At 41.4% G+C, this 21,023-nt stretch overlaps 1 protein-coding gene across 3 annotated transcripts in view; it reads right to left on the reverse strand.

The window, feature by feature from the left end:
* Nucleotides 1–21,023, reverse strand: part of DLG2 (discs large MAGUK scaffold protein 2) — an 860,202-nt gene that overhangs the window by 650,379 nt on the left and 188,800 nt on the right. The window lies entirely within an intron of this gene.

Below are 21,023 nucleotides of genomic sequence, written 5' to 3' on the forward strand. Positions count from 1 at the left end.
TGGCATATTGCCAGATTGTTGGTATTCGGGTTCAGCCCCCTGACATATTGCCGGATTGGTGGCAATCGGGTTCAGCCCCCTGACATATTGCCGAATTGGCTGTTCGGCAACCAATCAAGCAATATGTCAGGGGGCTGAACCCGAATGCCACCAATCCAGCAATATGTCAGGGGGATGAACCCAAATGCCACACGCCAAAAGTGCGTCCGATCATCTCTAATAATAAGGAGATGTAGTGACTCAGGGGTGAGACCCTTCCGTATAAAACTGCTGGATGATTAATAAGACGTTTACAAGAAACATTTCACTAGTATTAGATAAGAGCCAACCCACTTCCCCAAAGCTCCGCCCAATCTTCACTAGTGTTAGATAAGAGCCAATCCACTTCCCCAAAGCTCCGCCCAATCTTCACTAGTGTTAGATAAGAGCCAACCCACTTCCCCAAAGCTCCGCCCAATCTTCACTAGTGTTAGATAAGAGCCAACCCACTTCCCCAAAGCTCCGCCCAATTTCTTCGTAAAATTCCATTCGGAGCAGTGCTGCTTTCATTGTCCCGGAAATCGTTATATAACCATCATCTTCTCAAACACATAAAAAGGTCCCATCCCGTTTCATTTTTACATTTTCATAAAACAGATAAAAATGGACAATAACCTTCAAAAGTCCAATGAAATCAATGATGATATTAATAGAATTGTGAGACTTTATACTATGGTACATACAAGATTCATCCAAAGCCGAACAGAAAATATTTGGATTCAATGCGGCACCTACAAATCTTAAGATTCATATCGAATCTATGGGGGTCATTTATCTTATCTCTTATGTTGGTTTTGGCTGGTTTTTGCCTGTCGTTTTTTCCGTCTGCATCTTTGGTCATTTATCAATCTCACTTTTTCCTTGTGTTAAATTAAAGATTTTTTAAAGATCTCCATTTGGGACATTTGTTAGCACATGTGGAATAGAAGATAAATCCGTCTTACTGGCGAAAAACTAATGTCCGGCGGACATTGCAAAATGTCCCCAAAAAGGCGCAAAAATTGTGATGCGCCAAAAAAGATAGAAAAAACAGGAAGAAAAATAAAGATAAATGACCCCCATTGAATCACAAAATAGATTGGCTCATCTCTAACCAGGGTCTGCTGCTGTATTCTTTTGGCATCTAAAAAATAATAAAAAGAATACGCTTGTATGGGGAAAGCCGACATAATTCTGTAAAAAAAAGTAATAACAGTGAAAGAATTCACATTATCAAATAATTACCATGATCCTCAAAGATAATAAAAGTTTTTGAAAAATTTAAAAAGTAAATGGCGTAAATGCCTGCTCCTATGTATATAATATAATATATGACTATAATACTGCCTGCTATGTACAAGAATATAACTACTATAATACTGCCCCTATGTACAAGAATATAACTACTATAATACTGCCCCCTATGTACAAGAATATAACTACTATAATACTGCCCCCTATGTACAAGAATATAACTACTATAATACTGCCCTCTATGTACAGGAATATAACTACTATAATACTGCCCCCTATGTACAAGAATATAACTACTATAATACTGCCCCTATGTACAAGAATATAACTACTATAATACTGCCCTCTATGTACAGGAATATAACTACTATAATACTGCCCCCTATGTACAAGAATATAACTACTATAATACTGCCCCCTATGTACAAGAATATAACTACTATAATACTGCCCCCTATGTACAAGAATATAACTACTATAATACTGCCCCCTATGTACAAGAATATATCTACTATAATACTGCCCCCTATGTACAAAAATATAACTACTATAATACTGTCCCTGTGTACAAGAATATAGCTACTATAATACTGCCTCCTATGTACAAGAATATAACTACTATAATACTGCCCCTATGTACAAGAATATAACGACTATAATACAGCCCCCTATGTACAAGACTATAACTGCTATAATACTGCCCCCTATGTACAAGAATATAACTACTATAATACTGCCCCCTATGTACAAGAATATAACTACTATAATACTGCCCCTATGTACAAGAATATAAGCACTATAATACTGCCCCCTATGTGCAGGAATATAACTACTATAATACTGCCCCCTATGTACAAGAATATAACTACTATAATACTGCCCCTATGTACAAGAATATAACTACTATAATACTGCCCCCTATGTACAAGAATATAACTACTATAATACTGCCCCTATGTACAGGAATATAACTACTATAATACTGCCCCCTATGTACAAGAATATAACTACTATAATACTGCCCCCTATGTACAAAAATATAACTACTATAATACTGCCTCCTATGTACAAGAATATAACTACTATAATACTGCCTCCTATGTACAAGAATATAACTACTATAATACTGCCCCCTATGTACAAGAATATAACTACTATAATACTGCCCCCTATGTACAAGAATATAACTACTATAATACTGCCCCCTATGTACAAGAATATAACTACTATAATACTGCCCCTCTGTACAGGAATATAACTACTATAATACTGCCCCCTATGTGCAGGAATATAACTACTATAATACTGCACCCGATGTACAAGAATATAACTACTATAATACTGCCCCCTATGTACAAGAATATAACTACTATAATACTGCCCCCTATGTACAAGAATATAACTACTATAATACTGCCCCCTATGTACAAGAATATAACTACTATAATACTGCCCCCTATGTACAAGAATATAACTACTATAATACTGCCCCCTATGTACAAGAATATAACTACTATAATATTGCCCCCTATGTACAAGAATATAACTACTATAATACTGCCCCCTATGTACAGGAATATAACTACTATAATATTGCCCCCTATGTACAAGAATATAACTACTATAATACTGCCCCCTAGGTACAGGAATATAACTACTATAATACTGCCTCCTATGTACAAGAATATAACTACTATAATACTGCATCCTATGTACAAGACTATAACTACTATAATACTGCCCCCTATGTACAAGAATATAACTACTATAATACTGCCTCCTATGTACAAGAATATAACTACTATAATACTGCCCCCTATGTACAAGAACATAACTACTATAATACTACCCCCTATGTACAGGAATATAACTACTATAATACTGCCCCCTATGTACATGAATATGATATTTCCTCCTGTATACAGGTAACTGCTGTACAGTGCACATATATCAGATTGGACAGGTGAATGTCAGTAATTAATACTGCACAATGTTGCGGTTTTCCATCTCCTCTCTGTGGCCTTTTTAGAATTTATAATCTTTAGAATTAAGTTCTAATTACATTAAAAATTCTACTTTTTCTCGCAGGAGACTTTTGTTTGCTGACCTAAATATTCCCCTTCTCTGGATTAGCAGCTCATGTATAATTCTGCGCCTGGCACTGTGACTGGTGTGCACTCGGTTTTAAGCGGGGTTTTTTTTCTGTGATTCTAAGCAAAAGTCCCATGACTGACGATCCGGGACGGGAAGTCTGCAGGATAATCAGAGCTGTCGGGCTCCTTGTAAGTCATCTATATTCTGTGTCTGGTAGTCACATCGTAGAGGGCTAAAACCATAAATTAAAAAAAAAATGTTGTGATTTCCTTTTTTTTATTGTGCAATATATCCTGAAACTGTAAAGAATTTCTCAGGTTGCGGCGAGGAAGATTTTTTTTTTTAATCAACGTCCTTAAAAAGTATCCAAAAATATAACCTAGTAATGGGATTTTCTGGGCTAAAGCCATGAGGTGAGTTGAGCCTTTTGCCTCAGGCGGCACCACCTGCAGTAAAAGGGGGGGCAGCATCAAGGGCGCAGTCACCTGCTACAAAGCAGGACCTGACTCCTAAAAATAGTGTCTCTTCACACCTGATGCCAGCATGGGTGTGACACTGCATGCGGAACTGACTTTCAAAAAATAACTTACCCGTATCTATGTTACTTCTGGATGCAGCAGCAGGGGCACCATGCTATAGCTCATCTTAGACAGTGAAGAGTTTAACTTCATCCCTGGGTATAAAAATAATAGGTTCCCACAATCAAAGATCAGCATCTAATACAAAGAGAATAGGACAGGAATAGTGCCATTCTCTGTTTAGTGGCCAGATCAGGTACTGCAGATAAGGTTGCATTGATCTATATAGGTGGTAAGTTGCAGTGACTCTGTTTAACCACTACAAAGAGAACGGCACTGTCTGCTCCGTGTTCCGCTCTCTGAGAACAGCTAATGGGTTGGTGAACCCTAACAATTTGATATTAAAGACCTATTTTTAAGATAGTCCTGAAAATCCATTTAAAGGTAAACTGACACTAGATTTTACCCCACTAAACGAATACCCCCCTCAGGTAGTAAGTGAAATTTCCTTTTTAGAATTCCTTTGTTTATGTGAAATTTCATCTATTTATCCATAAAAAAAACAGGCAAAATGACTCCTGCAACTACTAAACTTGACTCATCTCATGTGAAAATAGGATGAGTCAAGTTTAGTAGTTGCAGGGGGAGGGTCACTTCAGATGCCCCCATCTTCTGTTCTATAGCACCTAGGAACCCGCTGCTGGTGTCAAGTTAAAGATAAGAATTTCATCTTTTAGATACCATCAAGCTGTGATGCAGTAAAATAAAAGGCAGGAAATGGATCTTAACTGCATTTTGCATTTACAAGTATATTTTTAGCTGTCTGTATCTCTGGTTCTGTAACTCACAAAGCCATAAGGTTGTGATCTGAAAGATGAGATCCTTATCCTTCAAGTGGTAGGTTTCATTTAATATGACACCAGGGGCATGTTTCTAGGTGCTATAGAAAAGAACATAGTGGCTTCTGAAGCGATACTATCCCTGCATCCACTAAATATGACTCCTCTAATGAGACGAGTCATATTTGTCTGACTTTGTGGGAAAGTTTTTTTAGAGGTATATACAGCCCCAAACTGGAGGAAATCAGAAGGAAATTAGAGCCCTTGTTTTAAGGTTACCAGTCTCTTCAACGACCTCTGCATCTTCCATTATTAGCCAAGTTTTTTTTAATGTAAATATATAAGTTGTACAAGGTCTAAAAGGAATTCTCCGGAGTTCTCAAGTCAGGAATGTATAACATTTTCTTAATTCCATGGTGATTGTTCTGAAAGATTTCTAGATTTTACCCATTATAAATCTAATACCGCCCCCTATGGAGAAATATGTGTAAACTACACATACAGCTTGTGGGATTCTTGCTGTACACTAGAGGGCGCCATACACACATCACACATTTGCTAGAAAGAGAAATGTTCATTGTTGATTATAGAAGATGCGATATGATCAGCCAAACGCGGATACAGGAGGATTTAAAGGGATACTGCACTCACAATAATTACTCTCTAGTTTTAAAATCTCTGCTTGCGGTCAGTTTTTTGCTTATTTTGTTGCTTATTTAAAAAGGACGAAATTTTGCCACGGTCATGTGATCATGTCACAAGGATACAAGATATTTCCAGTACATTCATTCAGAGCTGTCCATTGTAGCAAAGCCTGTGTGACCACCACATGACCAACACAGGCGAAAGAAACAAAAAAAAAAATCAAGACTATCCCTTTAAATTGCCGCCATATTAATATATTAAGGGGGTCATTCATTATATTAAGGGGATCATTCATTTGTAGTGAGGCAAGTGCATTGGAGAGAAGAAAACAGATCTGGTTACCCCATTATATGTACAGGGATGACCACTAGGACCTTTGTTGTAATGAATACTGGGGATACCCCCTGAGATTAGACAGTAACATCATAATAAGTGGAGATAAAGGGTTAACCGTTTTAAAACGAAATCTACCATCAAAATCCCTCATGATAAAGCAGGGACACTTACTCATAGATCCAGGCACCAGGACTGTGGTATCTTCTTATATTAGTTAACCATGGCCTCCTTCCTTCTAAAATCAACTTTTAACATTATGCTAATCATCCAGAAGGGCTATGAGGCATGTTACCAGAGCCCCTTCGTCCAGGAGGAAGAAGGAGGAAGCAGGAAGAGGGAGAGACTTGCTCCTGCACAGTGTAACTGTCTGTGAATATGCAACACAGTGGAATATGGTAACAACCCTAATATCCTTTCAAGCTCGTTAGAATAATTTAAATAGTTGATTTTAGAAGGAATGGATAACACATATACAAGGATTATCACAGTCCCGGTGCCTGGATCTATGAGTAAGTGTCCCTGGTTTATCATGATGGATTTTGAGGGTAGATTTCGTTTTGAATGATAGGATTCCTAATGCCTGGAGTCACCACTAGAGGGAGCCCTCCAGTGGAGACGACATCAATCTCAATGTAATTATCATCATCTTTTTTCCAAGCACATATGACCCCCCTGGGCAGGGAGGGACATGGATTCTGCACTTCTGATCGTATTTCCCCTGCTCGAGATCGAGCATTTAATCAAAAAAACACAGTGAAGAACAATGAACAATAGAATAAAAACAGTGAACACAGTGAACACAGGATCATTTAAGTGAAAAACACAGTGAAAAACACAGTGAAGAATAGATTACAGATGTTCGGCACATCTGCTTACTTGTCGGGAGATACGCGCGGAACGGTGCGAACAAAATGTGAAGAACAATATATATGTGTGAAGAACAATATATCGCTCCTGGGCAGCTGTGGAGAGTAAAGGGAAGCAGAAATCTGGGGAGACCGAGGCTGCAGGAAGAGGGGTGTCCCGCTCCCCTGCAACCCTCCCCCAAGACGTGCACCCTGCATGGGCTCGACATGCGGCAGACAGCCCCGCGCCCCGCACCCGCCGCCACTGATGACTGAGCCGCTGCATGTAGCTGAATCTTCCTGCTCACTGTGTTGTATGTGTCAGACTGGCGCTGACTGTTGGATGTGTACCGCTACCTTGTCATGCCCGGCGGAAGAAGGGGTCCAAGCCGGCAGCAACTGAGCCGATCCGCTTTGCCCTCACTGCAGACTCTGATTGGCGGGACGTGTGGCAATGGCACAGGGTTAAGAAACACGAATGGCAGCGCTGTTGGCCTCTCCGCCCCTCCGATAACCGCCCTGATCACCCCCCGAGCCGGTGCGTCACTGCCGCATCCCTGACCTGCCGCTGGACGGGAGTCTTCTTTTCAAGTTCCTCTTCTTCATCTACCTTCTGGTGTCGCTTTTCATCCAGTACATAAACATCTATAAGACGGCATCGGGAAGACTTCAGTGGAAGAAGAGGAGCGGATCCCGGGACAGCGTATCTCCCGACAAGTAAGCAGATGTGCAGAACATCTGCAATCTATTCTTCACTGTGTTTTTCACTTAAATGATCCTGTGGTCACTGTTTTTATTCTATTCTTCACTGTTCTTCACATCTGCTAACTTGTCGGGAGATAATATACGCGCAGAACAGTGAAGAATAGATTGCAGATGTTTGCATACATCTGATCACTTATCAGAAGACATTCTTTTTCAATTAAATAACACTTTTTATTCCCGGACCATGGTCCCTTTGAAAAATGCTCGAGTCTCCCATTGACTTCAATGGGGTTCGTTATTCGAGACGAGCACTCGAGCATCAGGAAAAGTTCGTCTCGAATAACGAGCACCCGGGCATTTTAGTGCTCGCTCATCTCTACAATTAACCCTAAATTTCTGAACAAAAAACATACAAGGATAGTGTGATTATTAGGGGGCTGGGTCTTATGCTACTGTCCAAGATGGCTTCCAATATGGAAGGAGGCAGCGGCCCCAATCTGACTATTTTGGGTCCCAATGACTTACAGACAACATCTGCTTGTTTAAGATACTTTGTAAAGTGATATAACATGATACATTACAGTGAAGTTAAAAATATGAAATGTATGCGAAAATCTGTTCATTAAAGCCCGTGCTTCCGGAACACAACTTTTTTTTGGTGTTCGAGTGGGGAGCAGAATATCTGAGATTCATGTACTTTTATCTTCTAGGCAAAATGTCAGACGTGGGAGTCAGGATGAAATAGCGAAATCCCGCTTTAAAATTTTCCAATGTTCCATAAAATTTAGAGAACTGATTGCTGTACCACATACAGCCACTGTGCATTGAATGGAGCTGTGACTGATAATACATGTATAATTATATACAAGAGATCCCCAAGTTATACCGGCTGTACATATATCATTATATACAGGATATGCCCAGGTTATACCAGCTGTACATATATCATTATATACAGGAGATCCCCAGGTTATACCAGCTGTACATATATCATTATATACAGGAGATCCCCAGGTTATACCGGCTGTACATATATCATTATATACAGGAGATCCCCAGGTTATACCAGCTGTACATATATCATTATATACAGGAGAGCCCCAGGTTATACCAGCTGTACATATATTATATACAGGAGACCCCCAGGTTATACCAGCTGTACATATATCATTATATAGAGGAGATCCCCAGGTTATACCGGCTGTACATATATCATTATATACAGGAGATCCCCAGGTTATACCGGCTGTACATATATCATTATATACAGGAGATCCCCAGGTTATACCGGCTGTACATATATCATTATATACAGGAGATCCCCAGGTTATACCGGCTGTACATATATCATTATATACAGGAGATCCCCAGGTTATACCGGCTGTACATATATCATTATATACAGGAGATCCCCAGGTTATACCGGCTGTACATATATCATTATATACAGGAGATCCCCAGGTTATACCGGCTGTACATATATCATTATATACAGGAGATCCCCAGGTTATACCGGCTGTACATATATCATTATATACAGGAGATCCCCAGGTTATACCGGCTGTACATATATCATTATATACAGGAGATCCCCAGGTTATACCGGCTGTACATATATCATTATATACAGGAGATCCCCAGGTTATACCGGCTGTACATATATCATTATATACAGGAGATACCCAGGTTATACCGGCTGTACATATACCATTATATACAGGAGATCCCCAGGTTATACCGGCTGTACATATATCATTATATACAGGAGATCCCCAGGTTATACTGGCTGTACATATATCATTATATACAGGAGATCCCCAGGTTATACCAGCTGTACATATATCATTATATACAGGAGATCCCCAGGTTATACCGGCTGTACATATATCATTATATACAGGAGATCCCCAGGTTATACCAGCTGTACATATATCATTATATACAGGATATCCCCAGGTTATAGCGGCTGTACATATATCATTATATACAGGAGATCTCCAGGTTATACTGGCTGTACATATATCATTATATACAGGAGATCTCCAGGTTATACCGGCTGTACATATATCATTATATACAGGAGATTCCCAGGTTATACCGGCTGTACATATATCATTATATACAGGAGATCCCCAGGTTATACCGGCTGTACATATATCATTATATACAGGAGATCCCCAGGTTATACCGGCTGTACATATATCATTATATACAGGAGATCTCCAGGTTATACCGGCTGTACATATATCATTATATACAGGAGATCCCCAGGTTATACCAGCTGTACATATATCATTATATACAGGATATCCCCAGGTTATACCGGCTGTACATATATCATTATATACAGGAGATCCCCAGGTTATACCGGCTGTACATATATCATTATATACTGGACATCCCCATGTTATACCGGCTGTACATATATCATTATATACAGGAGATCCCCAGGTTATACCAGCTGTACATATATCATTATATACAGGAGATCCCCAGGTTATACCAGCTGTACATATATCATTATATACAGGAGATCCCCAGGTTATACCGGCTGTACATATATCATTATATACAGGAGACCCCCAGGTTATACCAGCTGTACATATATCATTATATACAGGAGATCCCCAGGTTATACCGGCTGTACATATATCATTATATACAGGAGATCCCCAGGTTATACCAGCTGTACATATATCATTATATACAGGAGATCCCCAGGTTATACCAGCTGTACATATATCATTATATACAGGAGATCCCCAGGTTATACCGGCAGGCTCCAGGACTATATAACTATATACAGGTATTAGGATATAATAGGGGGGCAGATACTTTCCCCGCTCTCTGTATATCTCTTTGCCTGAGTTGACTAATTGTCTATTATGTGGAAGCAGATGGAGAGTCTGTGGAACAATCTGTAAGTAGAAGTAAAGATTGTAGACAGGAGGACGTAGTACTCTCCTTCTTCCACATCCTACTGAATGATGGGGGGGACGATACACCGGGTACCATGGAAACACTCTGCTATGTAGTAGGCGGCCAAAAAGCGCAGCTCCCCCCTCCCCCGCCGATATAAACTTTATTGCTCTCCCCGATTCTCACATCCGCTGTCTCCCGTCTTCTGTATCTTCTCTCGGCTATAAACACTCAGCGACCGACAATCTTCTTTTTATTACATCGACGTAAACTTTGCTGGGACCTCTCCTAATTATTTAAAGGGGATGTTTGTCGCGATATTAGATTATTTCTAATGATTTCTCTTACCTTAAGATAAATTAATTTACAATTTAGGGGTTTATGAGAAAATGATTGAATCGCTCTTTTCCCCAATTTTCCACCATTTTTATTTCAATTTTATTTTTCCCTTTTTGATAATACTACAATATTTTAGTGCGATTTATCGGATATCAGTCCCCCCTGGGGTTTAAGTCCCATAGGGGTCCTGAAAAAAATATAGGTCAGCACTGGGGCTCAGTGGTTGGCACTACAGCCTTGCAGCGCTGGGGTCCTAGGTTCAAGTCCCACCCAGGTCAACATCTGCAAAGAGTTTGTATGATCTCTCTGTGTTTGCGTGGGTTTCCTCCGGGTCCTCCGGTTTCCTCCCACATTTGAAAACATACTGGTAGGTGATTAGATTGTGAGCCCCATTGGGGGCAGACAATCTCTGTGCAGCGCTGTGTAATCTGTAGGTGCTATATAAATAAAGAATTATTATTATTATTAATATATAAAATTAAATAATAATCACAAAAAAATTAATTTTCTAATAAACCACCTTTCCCTAAAGCAGTAAAAAAAAATAAAAAAATAATCATGCATACGTTAGGGATCGCCACATCCGAAAATGTCTGATCTATCAGATTATAAAAAACGATTATTCCAAGCGGTCAACCCCATAACGGAAAATAACGTCCAAATATCCGAATCGCTCCTTTTTCACCTTTTTGTAAATCATAGAAATTAGAATAAAATTGTTCAAAAGCTCATAATGTGCCCCTAGTGGTAGCAATAAAAACTTCAACTCGCCCCCGCAAAAAAATGACACCTCACAAAGGACCGTACGCGAAAGTATTAAAAATTTATTGGTGTCTTGGAATTAGGGCAATCAATACCAAACTTTTTAGATTTTTTTTGGAAGATTTTTATTTTATTTAAGTTAAAAATCGTTTACAAAAACTATATTAGGATGATGCCACACGTGGCGTATTTGGTCCGTTTTTTAAGCATGCATTTTCAGTCCGTTTAAAAACACAACCGTTTTTGACCGTTTTTGACTGTTTACCATGCGTTTGGCTGCTAACAACCTGTTTATCTATTAAGATTATTGGGAAAAACAAACAAAAAAAACGGATGCGTTTTTCAATGGACTGAAAACGCATGATTAAAACACAAACTAAAAACGCCATGTGTGGCATCACCCTTAGTATTCCCAAACTGTGTTTTTTTAATTTAATAAACTCCAATTGGAATTTTTTTTTTTTACCCACTTTCAAGTACATGGCAAAGAATATAACGTAATAACGCTAGGAAGTAGAATTTGTCCTACTATTACAATTAAAGACTTAAAAAAAAAAAGCAGTGGCTTGTAGAAGGAGGGCAGTAAAAAAAACTAAAAAAAACCCCAGAAAAACAATAAACACCAGATCAATAAGGGGTAAACGAATAATCACTCCCTTTAAGACAGGTGATGTATATATTGTACATTGAAGGGGTTATCCAGGCCACGGTAGGACTAATCATAAGACCCAGTCATAAGATATCGATAGGGGCAGCCCAGCCAATCAGAGAAGGTTATTTCTGGTCACATGACACTTAAAGGAAATCTCTCATAAAAATCCATCATGATAAACCAGGGACACTTACTCATAGATCCAGGCACCGCGACTGTGGTATATTTATATAACAGCCTCTGAAGCTACATCAGGGAGGGGATCTGGTAACGTAACAGCATTGTGTAGGGCACTTTATAAGCTTTCTATACATATCCTGGCTTTCATTTTAGAGAAAAATCACTTTTTAAACTTATGCAAATTAGCTTCTCGGTGCACTAAGGGCGGAGTCATGCCTACTGTTGCACCTGTTCACTTCTTTCCGTGCTGCCCCCAGCTCTCCCCGTTTGTATAAGGACTGACACCCCTTGCAGAAAGAAGGTACAGCAAGAAGAAACCCTGAGTACTAGCAGACTTGGCTCCGCCCATAGTGCACTGAGAAGCTAATTTGCATAAGAAATAAAAATGGAATTTTCTCTGTGACGACAGATAGTTGGATGTCTGGAAAGCTTCTAAAGCTGCCTACATAATGCTGCAGGTCAAATTGGAAGTGTTAGGCCCCTTCCACACTAGCGAGTGTGATGCGATGAACTCGCATCACACTCGCAACGCAAGCTGCCGGGAACGCACGGCCCGAACGCTGCACCGCGGGAGTGAACTGACATGCTGAGTTCACTCCCGCGGTGCAGCGTTCGGGCCGTGCGTTCCCGGCAGCTTGCCTTGCGAGTGTGATGCGAGTTCATCGCATCACACTCGCTAGTGTGGAAGGGGCCTTAGACTCCCTTTAAACTTGCAGCTTTGGATGTGACTAGAGCGTGGTTACTAGTTACAAGCATAGATTAGGCACATGACAGGGCAGTGACGGGCGGGCAGCGGAGGGGGTCCGCACCCGGGCAGGTACCATCTAATGCCTCTATTAGTGATGGAGCAGATGGTTTGGATGGAGATGTGCGGCTCCTGGCAGCAGACACCGGGCTCCGCCGCAGGACTGAGGCTTCAGGGGAATACTCCATGATTAATGAATTAAGTACATTACATGAGCGGTCAGCGGGCAGATAACTGCAAGTTAATGGGGACAAAACACTGGAAACATATGGATGTAGCAGAGCTGAGTGTGTCATTTGGCACAATTCAATGGGACACCACAATGTAGCATCAAGGAGACAGGTTCAGCTCTGCTACATCTGTCTGATAAATTAGTAGCTTAGTTGCTCCGTAGAGTTTGCTATATCATGTTTAGGTTTGTGAGGCTGTTTCATTTCATCCGAAAATATAATAGTGTTGTCAACCTACTGTAGTTACGCCTCAACCAATGCTTTGGTGCAAAAATTTAGAAAGATAAAAATATAGAATATAATAGAAAAATGGGGGGGGGGGGGGGGTCTACAGCCGTCCTACGCTGCTACAGCTACACAAGCAGACACCTCCGTTCATGGAGTATTGCAAATCTATATCAATTTTGCAGAGCAGACCCCTTAAATATAGTCAGACCCCCGGTCAGACTTACAGATATATTCTAATTCAGAACCAGATATTGATATGTATTCAAGTGCCAGAGCAGAACACTAGATATATTCAGATCCCAGACCAGACCCCTATATACAGTGGGTACAAAAAGTTGTCATACCCCTTTGAATTCACTCTTTGTCTCATTGTAATCAATGGGTAAGATCAAAAAATTTATTTCTTTTTTGCTCATTAACGTACACTGTGTAACTCATCTTGACAGAAAAAACTGAAATGTAATTGCTTATTTATTGAACAAAAAAAACTGAACTATCACATGATCATAAGTATTCACACCCATTGATGTGACACTCATATTTAACTCACATGCTGTCCATTTCCTTCTGATCCTCCTTGAGATGGTTCTTCTCCTTCATTGGAGTCCAGCTGTGTTTAATTAAGCTGAATGGACTGGATTAGGAAAGGCTCACACCTGTCTATGCATGTCAGAACACGTGAGAATCATGAGGTCTAAGGAACTGTCCAAGGAGCTTAGAGACAGAATTATGGCAAGGCAAAGATCTGGCCAAGGTTACAAAACAATTTCTGCAGCACTCATGGTTCCTAAGAGCATCCATAATCTTCAAATGGTGTAAAAATCTTGTTCTATCATGATCATTCCCACGAAGACTCCTGGCTGTACCAGCTCCAAAGCTGCTTCTACTCTACACTGAGCAAAGGGGCTGAATACTTATCACCAGGGGCCGAATACTTATTCTATATTTCTATTACTATGTCACGGACAGCGGGGACTTGCTGCATCGGGACATAGTACTACGTCCTGCTTCTGGCACCGGCTGCTGAACGCCGCTGGTGTCAGAAGCTGCGAGTGTCGGCTGTAAATTATAGCCGACACCCGCCGCTAACACCCACGATCGGAGATACTGATTCAAGTGAATAGGACCTAAACTGCAGTACCTCAACATGGACACTGCACAAAGAATGGTGCTGTTTTGGTGTTGATTTTGCTGGAGACCTAAAGAAATCTGATATTAACTTATGGTTATAATATTACTGTCAATTAGGTGGAAAGCCCCTTTAAAGGAAATCTACCAGGAAAATCCATCCTGATAAACCAGGGACACTACTCGTAAATCCGTGACTGTGGTCATCTTCTTATATTTCTTATTCATGGCTTCTTGGATAAACAACAACTTTTAAAGTTATGCTAATGAGCCATTAGGAGGGGGAAGTCCTGGGGGAGCAAGGGGCATAAGAAATGCACCTGGACAGTGTAACAGCCTGTGAAGCTACAGCACAAAGAGGCATAGCTAACCCCACTTTCTGGCTCATTACAGTCAGGCACTGGATGTGTCTCCTATTAGATTTCGCTACATTATAACATTGTCCGTTGAGTAAATATAACAATAATAATAATGACAACAATGTATCTGCCGTCTCTCCATCCCATCCGCATTGTCTGATAGCAAACTGTGTTAAAAGGAAACATTGAGCGGCGTCCCCTGAGGTGTGCGTGTGGTATTAGCGTCTCGTCGCTGAGCGCGTTACGGAGATGTGGACGGTCGCTTCCTTTGTACTCAGTCTGTCTCCTGCGGAGATGTGGAGAATCGCGCTCTGTAACAGTCGCTGTTTATACTCAGAACATTCTCCAAATAAATGTGGTGTAAAAAAGACCGAAATTTGGTCCAAATATTTATACAGCGCATGGCAGCGTCTCATTGGATGCACTAGAAGATCTTCACTGTAAAGTTTCTGTGTAATTGGAAGTGACACCTAATGGCCCCCCTATGGCTCCTGGTCACACCCTTACTACCCCATTATTATAACTTCACCCCATGTACAGGCAGCCATAACCCTTCACACCTAATAGTTTATCTTTTATAGATAATGAGGTGTAGCACCAGCCTGGGTTACACCACCAAGAGAGCAAGAAGAAGACACTTTCATAGAGATCTGTGCTGTGTCCTCACACTGCTGCGCTCTATGCTCTCTGTATGGAACTGCACTGCCATGGAGAGATGTGGAATCACAGTGTACATCTGTATGTGCTTCTAGTAGCAGCAAGACTGTGAATAATTGATTTATATACAAGGATTTTAGCTTTTCCAAGTGCATTGGAGGTGTGTCCTCACACTGCAGTGCTCTGTGCTATTATCAGAATAGTGAGTGCAGCTCTGGGGTATAATACAGGATGTAACTCAGGATTAGTACAGGATAAGTAATGTCATGTACTTACACAGAGACTGCACCAGCAGAATAGTGAGTGCAGCTCTGGAGTATAATACAGGATGTAACTCAGGATCAGTACAGGATAAGTAATGTCATGTATTTACACAGTGACTGCACCAGCAGCAGAATAGTGAGTGCAGCTCTGGAGTATAATACAGGATGTAACTCAGGACCAGTACAGGATAAGTAATGTCATGTGTGTACACAGTGACTGCACCAGCAGCAGAATAGTGAGTGCAGCTCTGGAGTATAATACAGGATGTAACTCAGGACCAGTACAGGATAAGTAATGTCATGTATGTACACAGTGACTGCACCAGCAGCAGAATAGTGAGTGCAGCTCTGGAGTATAATACAGGATGTAACTCAGGATCAGTACAGGATAAGTAATGTCATGTATGTACACAGTGACTGCACCAGCAGCAGAATAATGAGTGCAGCTCTGGGGTATAATACAGGATATAACTCAGGATCAGTACAGGATAAGTAATGTCATGTATGTACACAGTGACTGCACCACCAGCAGCAGAATAGTGAGTGCAGCTCTGGAGTATAATACAGGATGTAACTCAGGATCAGTACAGGATAAGTAATGTCATGTATTTACACAGTGACTGCACCAGCAGCAGAATAGTGAGTGCAGCTCTGGAGTATAATACAGGATGTAACTCAGGGTCAGTACAGGATAAGTAATGTCATGTATGTACACAGTGACTGCACCAGCAGCAGAATAGTGAGTGCAGCTCTGGAGTATAATACAGGATGTAAGTCAGGATCAGTACAGGATAAGTAATGTCATGTACTTACACAGAGACTGCACCAGCAGCAGAATAGTGAGTGCAGCTCTGAGGTATAATACAGGATGTAACTCAGGATCAGTACAGGATAAGTAATGTCATGTATGTACACAGTGACTGCACCAGCAGAATAGTGAGTGCAGCTCTGGAGTATAATACAGGATATAACTCAGGATCAGTACAGGATAAGTAATGTCATGTATGCACACAGTGACTGCACCAGCAGCAGAATTGTGAGTGCAGCTGTGGAGTATAATACAGGATGTAACTCAGGATCAGTACAGGATAAGTAACATCATGTATGTACACAGTGACTACACCAGCAGCAGAATAGTGAGTGCAGCTCTGGGGTATAATACAGGATGTAACTCAGGATCAGTACAGGATAAGTAACATCATGTATGTACACAGTGACTGCACCAGCAGCAGAATAGTGAGTGCAGCTCTGGTGTATAATACAGGATGTAACTCAGGATCAGTACAGGATAAGTAATGTCATGTATGTACACAGTGACTGCACCAGCAGCAGAATAGTGAGTGCAGCTCTGGGGTATAATACAGGATGTAAGTCAGGATCAGTACAGGATAAGTAATGTCATGTACTTACACAGTGACTGCACCAGCAGCAGAATAGTGAGTGCAGCTCTGGGGTATAATACAGGATGTAACTCAGGATCAGTACAGGATAAGTAATGTCATGTATGTACACAGTGACTGCACCAGCAGAACAGTGAGTGCAGCTCTGGGGTATAATACAGGATGTAACTCAGGATCAGTACAGGATAAGTAATGTCATATATGTACACAGTGGGGCAGATTTACTTACCCGTCCCATTCGCGATCCAGCGGCGCGTTCTGTGCGCTGGATTCGGGTCCGGACGGGATTTATGATGGTAGTTCCTCTGCCGTCCACCAGGTGGCGCTGCTGCGCTGAAGTCCGCTGGAATGGCTCTAAATACACCGGCCTATACCTGGTGAAGGTGAGTGAAATTTTCGCGACACAATTTTTTTTTTAAATGCGGCGGTTTTTCCGAATCCGTCGGGTCTTCGCTCGGCCACGCCCCCCGATTTCCGTCACGCGCATGCCGGCGCCGATGCGCCACAATACGATCGCGTGCGCCAAAATCCCAGGGCAATTCAGGTACAATCGGCGCAAATCGGAAATATTCGGGTAACACGTCGGGAAAACGCGAATCGGGCCCTTAGTAAATGACCCCCAGTGACTGCACCAGCAGAATAGTGAGTGCAGCTCTGGAGTATAATACAGGATGTAACTTAGGATCAGTACAGGATAAGTAATGTCATGTATGTACACAGTGACTGCACCAGCAGCAGAATAGTGAGTGCAGCTGTGGAGTATAATACAGGATGTAACTGAGGATCAGTACAGGATAAGTAATGTCATGTACTTACACAGAGACTGCACCAGCAGAATAGTGAATGCAGCTCTGGAGTATAATACAGGATGTAACTCAGGATCAGTACAGGATAAGTAATGTCATGTATGTACACAGTGACTGCACCAGCGGCAGAATAGTGAGTGCAGCTCTGGTGTATAATACAGGATGTAACTCAGGATCAGTACAGGATAAGTAATGTCATGTATGTACACAGTGACTGCACCAGCAAAATAGTGAGTGCAGCTCTGGTGTATAATACTGGATATAACTCAGGATCAGTACAGGATAAGTAATGTCATGTATGTACAGTGACTGCACCAGCAGCAGAATAGTGAGTGCAGCTCTGGTGTATAATACAGGATGTAACTCAGGACCTAGCTCATACCCAAATATTTGTAGCCAGTATTAGGTATGGTCCCTGGAGAGATCTGTAACCATAACTTTGCATATTTTGTTAGTAGCAGCAGGACTGTGAAATATGGATTTATATTCTAGGGTTGTAGCTTCTCAAAGTGTACCTGGGGGTGTCCTAACACTGCTGTTCTCCTGAATAAAGAGTATTTAAGCAATGTACCCTAAGATTATGGCTTATCCACAACCAAAATATAATGGATAATATAGAAATTACGTATAGGAAGTAGTTTTTATATTATCATTATTATTATTTTATTGTTATCACATGATATTTGGAGTAATGGTGTTGTCTATGATTGAAATATGGCGAGCTATTAATATATTCCTCAAAACAGCACTAGTCTTGTTCAGAGGCTGGATCGTGTATTGCAGCTCTGCTTACTGAGGTGCTGTTAGTAAGTGTAAGGCCGCAGTCAAACTTTCTGCTAGCGTTGCGTTCATAACGCGATGCTAGAGCACAGCGGGAGGCCTTGGCCCGATCGCCTGTGCGTTTCGAGGGAAACACATTCATGGATAATCAGGCCCTTGTATACTAATGAGGAACCGTAGCCTAAGGGAGGTATGGTACAGCTGAAAAGCTGTAAGGAGTAGCTGCAGTACCAGATACGGCCCGATACGATGGTGGCGCTGTTAACTCTTTACAGATTCCAATACTAGTAAAGGTGAGAGTGTCACATATAACTCACAGCACAGCACCAGTTCCATCTCTGGCCAATGTCCATACACATTACTCACCAGGATACCTGTGCAACACCCCTGCCGATGTGCGGGCAGAGGAGTAGTTGCGAATAAAAGGCTCTCAACCTGTTAGAACCCATGTAGTGAGTCTGATCAACTCATGAAGAGGGAATGCAGTTTCCCCAACTGGACACAGCTCCATCCCAGCCTAAGGACCACTCTCCATGTCCACTCAAGTAATCCGGAATCTCCAGTAATCCGGAATCTGTTCCAAGATCGTTTGGCCGTTTGCCTGCAGTTGTTCTAATAAAGAACCGTGAGTTATTTTGCACTACGTTGCCACCATCTGATCCCTGGATACGGCTGTTACCACCAAGGGCTCCCCATCTATCACCCAGGGACATATATTACAGACTCTAAGGGGTTGCCCAAGAGAGAACCAGTACATCAGCCTCTCCCTCCATATTTCTTGAACCCGCCAGCCACTCGGGTATTCTAGGCCCCGGCTGCCTCCAGGCCCCAAGAAAAGGCTAGGCCCCGGTTGCACCTACATTAGTGCTATGATAGCCCCCTGAGCGGTTCGGTAAGTGGCAAACCCTTTCATATCGGCTGCCACGTCATAAGCGGCGTTTACTGCGGGGGGCATTACATGATCCCACTCCCTTTAAGCATGATGCGCCTCTTTGTACATTAGGCAGTGGCCCTCGTCCAAGTCTTCAGATGAACAGGATCATAAGAAGTAGATGCAGATCAGGCTTAAAAATATGATCACAGACTAAGAAGTACACAAGAAGCAGACTCCGAGCCCACACCTGTTCCCCAAGCTGTCACCGCACAGCTGAGCGCCAAGCTGCGGGGGGGTATGTGTGTCACAGGGAGGGGGGCGTGACGCACAGGCTCTGCCATTGATGAATTGTAAGCACTAGGGAGTTATTAAAGGGGATGTCCACCCAGGCCCACATTACATTGTATGGTACACACATGCCAGCCGTAGAATATTAACCATGCATGTATGTATACAGTATAGTACTTAAAGGGAACCTGTCACCAGGATTTACATGCTAAACTACTACCGCCCTCAGATAGGGGATGGAATGTCCCTTATAGAATTCTCTTTTTAATGTGGAAGAGGGAATTCTAGAAAGGACATTTCATACCCTACCTGAGGGCGGTAGATCCTGCTGACAGGTTCCCTTTAAACAATGGCATAGAACTGACCATATAATACTGCCATGTGCCTTAATATATACGGGTACTATTTAGTGCTACCACCAGGTGCCACAAAACATATGCACACTATATATAAAAAATCCAAGAATAGGCAGCACTCCAACATGAGTCCAAAAATCAAGGGTGAAGTTTATTCCATTAAGACGTTTCGGTGATAGCAACCATAATCACAGTGAACACATACCAGCTATTTAAGGACCAACAATGAATCTTATTGGTCAAGGCAAAGTGCAACTCATTATAAACAAAGGGGCAGATTTATCAAGCTGTCTAAAAGTTAGAATGTTCTTTTTCCAATCACAGATCCCCTTTAACATATTCATGAGCACTGGTAAAATGAAAGCTGAGCTGTAATTGGTTGCCATTCTGGGGGACCTTGATCATAGTTTTTTTTTTAGACTGTTTTTGATGCTTTTTTTTGCACAATTTTTTGGCACAATTAGTAAAATTGTCTCTAATTTGCGACGTTATTGGTTGCAATCAAAATTCCGGCACTTAGTGGTTTCTGAACCTTATCTGACATAGTGATCGGCTGTTATACAGACGTTTGCACGGCATCTATCACTATTTTGCGCCAAAAAAGTCGCAAAATTGCAACTACTTGGAGCAGGTGCACTTGAAAAAAACGTCACTTTTCATTACTGGAAACAAAGGTTTTCGCTTCCCAAATGAAAAATTCCCTCCATGCAACATGGAAAATACTTCGGAGCAGTTTTAAAATGTAAAATGTCTCCAGTAACGACTTCATCATTGTCTATGGGATCATCTCTGGGAGTGATTAT

Source organism: Engystomops pustulosus, chromosome 2, assembly GCF_040894005.1.
Source record: "Engystomops pustulosus chromosome 2, aEngPut4.maternal, whole genome shotgun sequence".
NCBI lineage: Eukaryota > Metazoa > Chordata > Amphibia > Anura > Leptodactylidae > Engystomops > Engystomops pustulosus.